The following is a 6,513-nucleotide window of genomic DNA, read 5'->3' on the forward strand; positions in this document are numbered from 1 at the left end:
GCCTGTGGTCTGTCTATCTAGGAAGAAACATCCTCAGGCTGGAAGGAAAAACATGATTTGTATGCCATGTCAGACAAATGCAGAGCTGACATTGAACTAAACATCTTTTTTTTTTTTTATTGTTGTTAGTATAGCAGGAATTGTACTGTGATGCTCTTCAGGTTCTTACTTTTCCTGGTCCTTAGAGAAAGTCCAGATGCTCACCTCTATTATAGTTTTTCAAAGAAAACCTCTATGTTAATTTTCTTCTTATACTGGCATTTAGACTGAAAGATGGAGACAAAGGTAACACATCCTACTGGAGCAGTATGATTTAAAAATGAAACTCATCAATCTGAAAAAAAAAGAAAAAAGAAAAAAAAAAAGTTTTCTTTTAAATATTAGTATCATAAGGGTTGTAACTGAGGAAGATCTATTTTAAGGGACTATTGATTTTTAAATGTTGGTGTTTAGCTTGCAGTTTCTGTTGTCTCTTCCAGGATGTGTAAGTAATTTCAATTAATCCTAATTACAGAGTAAACTTAGATCCACAGAGGATTTTACAATTTGTTTGGCTCTCAATAAGCCAAAAGTCAACACCACTTTTGGATGGGTTAAAATAGATAAGAAGGCACATGCTGAGACAATGAAAGTGTTCTTGTTTAAATAACATGCAGGCTTTTAATCCAAGACTCTGAACATGCTTTGAAAATTGTGATTCAGGGAAATAAAAGCCCCGAAAGACCACATTCTGATATGGTATAAAAACCAAAATGAAACCAGACTCAAGATGTACAAAAAGAGATAGCTTTGGAAGAACATTGGAAAACTAGGAAAACTAACAAGCAAAACCTCAGTTTTATTCTTAATATGAAAAAAATGAATTAACTGTCAGAAATGCATAAATCACAATTTCCTGTGACTGTTAACCATATAGTGTGGTAATATAGTGGTAATAATATAATTATAGAAATTATTTTTAGAATATATGAGTTAAGAATTCTTTGTAAAGGAATGTAATGTAAGTTCTTATCTTTCAGCAAAGACTAACAAACAGCTGGAGAATCTATGTGCGTGTAGTCTCTTGTCACTTTTATAAATTGCCTTTGAAATAATTTACAGCTGGTATTTATTTCTACAGAAGTTCTCATTAACTTGCCTTTGGGTCAAACTGTTACAGAAACTTTGTCTTGATTTTTTGTGAGACTATCCTTACATTTAAAGCTGAAATACCAAGAAGAAAAATACCAGCCTTGGGTTTAGTGCGCTAATATCTGGCCTTTTGCAGAAAAGAATGAGAAGATCTACCCATATATATATTTATTCACAGATACTTACATTTACACATGTAGCAAAGGCATATGTAATTTATACCTACAAAGCTTAAGAAACATTTTGTCTCTTTTTTCATCCGATACTTAAAATGAGGACTGAATAAAATTGCTATTTGATTCAAGGGTATTCACTGCAGAAAATCAAAACAGAATGATTGAATATGGTGTCAATAAAACAATTTATGATAGATAATTTTCTTTATGACTCAGTGAGAATATTTTATAACTACTATAACTCATTTGATTACAAAATATATTTATTTGCATAGTGTTTTAAATAGCAATACTAATATCAATATATATATTTATGCACATCCATTTAAAAATATATAACTATTTATATAAACTAAGCAAGCAAATATCTCATTAGTTTGAATATTTTAGTTCTATTTTTACAACAAAAATCTTAGCTTTTGGAAAGAGCTATCCTGTAGTGCAAATAGCATATTCTTTGTAATATTACTTTTACAAAGAAGATTATACATGAAGAGATGAAAACACATGTTCACGATTAGACAAAGGTGTACAGCCCAGAGAATGTTTCTGGTAGTGGCCAGTGTCAGAAGAAGAGGGCAAGTGTTGATACACCAACAGTATACTCTAAGTTTCTTACAAATTGCACTTTAGGTGAAGATTGATGTTTCATGCTCTTACTAAATTTAATAACCATTAAGAACTTTAGCACCATAAATTGACTTAAATACTTTTTAAATTTGAACTACACTTTCACTATCTATACCATACACCATTCTAAGTTCTACAACTTATTTATCATATTAAAAGACATTTTCTTATGTGATTAATTAATTTTAAATTTTAATCTAATATTTTTGAGGTAAGCATAAATATAATTTAAGAAATTAAAGTCAATGGTTTCTATAAGCTTCAATACACTCACAAATGCATGAACTGAATTCTTTCTGCCTCTTCCTTTCATTCACAAAATGATATTATAATGATTGTTTCTGCATTTCCTGGAAGTAAAGTATGAAACAGACATATTTTTGTAGCTAGAAAATAATGAATAACTAGTTATAATTAGTTATAAGGAAAAACAAAACAAAATAAACAAACAAACCAAAAAAAAAAAAAGTAAAGATCTGTAGAAACTAGAAAGCATGGACTAGGAAAGATGTGGAGTCTTTTCACTGAAGTTCATAGGAAGATGGCAGGCAAAAACCTAAGAAGCATTTCTTTAGCACAACTATGTCAGAGCACAGACAAACTGAAATCCATTTCAAATCCATTTAGTTGCATCTTTATATTTCTTAATAAGTCCATATTGTTCTTTATCTTGATCTTTATGAATCAAAGATAAAGAAGTTTTTATACTACATTTTGGCATTCCAGGAAACCAGTGCCTAAAGGAATGTAAGAGAATTTTTTGTTAAATTAATAAGGCTTATCTATAACATCTTTATAAGTGCATAATAAAAACCCTGATGTGTGTTCTCCCTGCTCTCAGCATGGAATAAGCAATGCTGATCTCAAATATAACAATACAAGACTAGAATTACTATTTATTACAAATTGAAATGGAGACAAATGTAAATAAACTGCAGTTTCCAAGTTTTTGATTTAATACTGTAAAACTGGAGTGTCCTTCCATGTCTGCTCTGAATCATATATTTGAAGGTAATGAGTAACCCCAAAACGTTGCTCAGCCAGGTTGCACAAGGTAAACATGGCATATGGACATCACACAAATGCTAAATAGAAAGGGTTAGAATGTACAAAGGTAAAGATTGGTAGAACAAGACTTTTTTCTGATTTTATTCCACTCTTTTAATTCTTCAATTTGACTCTAAATGTTCATTTGGAGAATAGAATGTTAGCTATGATTCCCGATAAGTCTTATCCAATGATCATAATCATATTTAAGCTGTCAGATAAGATTATTTATTTTCCTCTGGGTTAGATGCTCTAATAGTTCGTAGTCATGCAACCTTACTGCAAGTGCCTTACTGTATTCTGAATCGATTCTATAAGTGTTTACCTGGTGCTGTCATAAGAAAGTTTCTTCTTACTGCCACTGAATAAAGGGTGATATTCCTGGTTCAGGAAAGAACCACATATGCTCAGCCTTATGTAGGCAGACTGTTACTTTACACCCATTTTTTTGGCATAATGATTATATAATCCATAGATAAAATTGGGCACTTGGACCTCCAGATATTTATATTTAAAGATAATAACAACAACTACAACAATAATAATAATAATTAGACCCTTAACAATTTCTAATTTAAGCAAATGGAAACTTTACGTGATGCATTTATCAATTACACACCAAGTATCAATATGTAGAAAAGCAGCAGTTTACAGAAAACCTGCTTCACTTTATTAATTATTCTTACTTTTACATCTTCAATAAGAAATGTAAAGATAAAGCAGTAGTTAATGCTCAGGCTATACCTTTTTATAATATGCTGGTGGCTGTTTTTTAAAGCCAAAATATTAAAAGCAATAAGTTAATATCAGACAAGAATTCATTAAATTCCCACCTTCACACAGCTCAGATGAAAGTAAGAAAGAGCATTCTGGTTGGGTTATTTCTGAGGTCATCCAAAGGAAAGTGGCAAAGACTGTCAGATGCATTTGATACAATTTATGTTTTGAGTCAATTGTATATTTTTATACTTTTAAACTATGAGCACTCTTAATCATTATTATGACTCCTGAGACTTGTAGTTTCATACAATTTCCTAAAAGTTTTTTTATGGATGTTGTCCTCAGCTCTGTGACGAGAAGCTTTGGCAGAGCAAAACTTAAGATCTCTTAATTTGCTCAAAATTATATGAACCTTCCAATCAAAACGTATGGTTTAGTTACTACTGAAAATATTCAGTTGCCTCTAAACTATAGTCATGCATGTAAAAAAAATAAGCATTTTGAAAATAGAATGTTAATTATAAAATTACCATACTATTAACAGAGCAAACAAATTTTCTATATGAAAATAGAAGTACAAAAAAATTACATTAAACTTCTAAGAATGTATTAAAAGTACATATATTTAAATCTTAACTGCAGTATGGGTAACTGGCTACTTAAGAAGTAGAGATATTTTATGACAAATAAATACAACAAAAGCAAGTAAACCTGGGGGAAAAAAAAAAAAAAAAAAACAGTATCATAAGTAATTTTAAAGTATGTTTGTTCATCTATTGCTGGAATCATAGATGTTAGGCTCAGTTCACTGATAAGGTATAAGTATGGTAGTTAGAAAGCCCACACAGTTTCCATCCTACCTATGCTTATATTACACTGTTATTGACATCCCAAATGGCAGGCAAGAAAGGATGAAAACTGGCACATTTTTTTCCTTCTGCCTCCACACCTTTTTAGTCTTAAAATGGATTTCAATTACAGTGGTTTTAAATTCTCTGGAGTCAAAAAGTTCAGAAATGGAAGAAATAAGATCTTTACTTTAAGCCATGAGAAACAGATGTAAAAAAAAATTCAACTTGATGCCTGAAGATTTAAGCATATGTGCAAACCTAACCTTGTGAATTGTAGCTGTGCCCACAAATCCATGGTCAATACCACCCCACATATCATATACTAAATAGAGTGAATATGTCTTTTTATTGTTATCTTTTTATTTTTCCCTTGCCTTTTATTCTTTCATTGTCTTTACTTTCTTTCTTTCCTTGCCTTTCTTTGCCTTTCATTTACTTTTTGTAAGAAAATGTTTTTGCCCTGTTGGAAATGCATTTACTTCCAGTCATAAAGAACAGGACATTTTATGTAAAACCAGAATTCCTAAGAAACCTCATCCCAGAAGCTTTTAGCTCACATTTTTCTCTACAGACACTAATTATGTTTGGCCTCTGATCATTCTTTTGGGATACTGGGGATGTTTTGGCCTCCGTGAAGCTCCTGCAGTACAAATGCCTACTACAGTAGAAGACAACTGTCTTCCTTTTAAAACGGTTTTGCAATTCAGTGCCATAGATGAGGTGATTGTACTCTTGGAATACTGAAAGGGCTGGATTGAGAGCAGCCCTAAGGACCTGCGGGTGTTCGTTAACGAGAAGCTCAACATGACCCCACAATGTGCACTTGCAGCCCAGAAAGCCAACCATATCCAAGGCTGCATCAAAATTGTGGCCAGCAGGTTGAAGGAGGTGATTGTCCCCTTCTACTCTCCTCTAATGAGACCCCACAAGTACCAAGTTCAGCTCTGGAGGCCCCCAACATAAGAAAAACCTGTAGAAGTGAGTCTAGAGGAGGGTCATGAGGATGATGAAAGGGGTAGAACACCTTTCTCATAAAGACAGGCTGAGAGAGTTGGGGTTGTTCAGCCTGGAGAACAAAAGGCTCCAGAGACACCTTACAGTGGCCTTCCAGTACCTAAAGAAAAGCTGGAGAAGGAGTCCTTGTCAGGGAGTATAGTGACAGGACAAGAAGTAATGGTTTTAAGCTAAAAAAAGGTAGATCTAGATTACATATTCAGAAGTTCTTTACTCTGAGGGTGATGAGACACTGGAATAGGTTTCACACAGAAGTTTTTGTATATCCATGCCTAAAAGTGTTTAAAGCCAGGTTGAATGAGGCTTTGAGCAACCTGATCTAATGGAAGGTGTCCCAGCCCGTTATGGGGGCTGGAATTAGAAGATCTTTAAGGGTCCCTTTCAACCCAAACCATTCTATGATTAAAAAAAAAAAAAAAGAAAAAAAAAAAAAAAGAGAGAGAGAGAGAAAGAAAGATAAACGGAACACATTTAAGAGCTACATGCAACCTAAATGGCCTTATGCTATGGTTTTAACTGGGACAGAGTTAATTTTGTTTGTAGAAGCTCACACAATGCTTTGGATTTTTGATGAGAATGATGGTGACAACACACTGATGTTTTTAGTTGTTGCACTGCAGTGTTTACAGAGAGACAAGGAATTTTTTGCTTCTCATACTGCCCATCCAGGGAAGAGGAAGGAAGTGGAAAGGGAACACAAGGACAGCTGACCCATACTGACCAAAGGGATATTCCATACCATAGGGCATCATGATCAGCAATAAAAGCTTGGGGGGAAATAAAAAGGAAGGGGTCATGTTCAGGGTAATGGCTGTGCCAAATATCTTCTGATGTATGTACATGGCATTCTACCCGTTTTCAGAAGACTAACTGGGAGCATCTAACACATGGAATTACTTCCTAATTTCATTGTGTAGAAACCAACTGATACCACCACGTCCAGA

This window comes from Anas platyrhynchos, chromosome 3, assembly GCF_047663525.1.
Source record: "Anas platyrhynchos isolate ZD024472 breed Pekin duck chromosome 3, IASCAAS_PekinDuck_T2T, whole genome shotgun sequence".
NCBI classification, from domain to species: domain Eukaryota; kingdom Metazoa; phylum Chordata; class Aves; order Anseriformes; family Anatidae; genus Anas; species Anas platyrhynchos.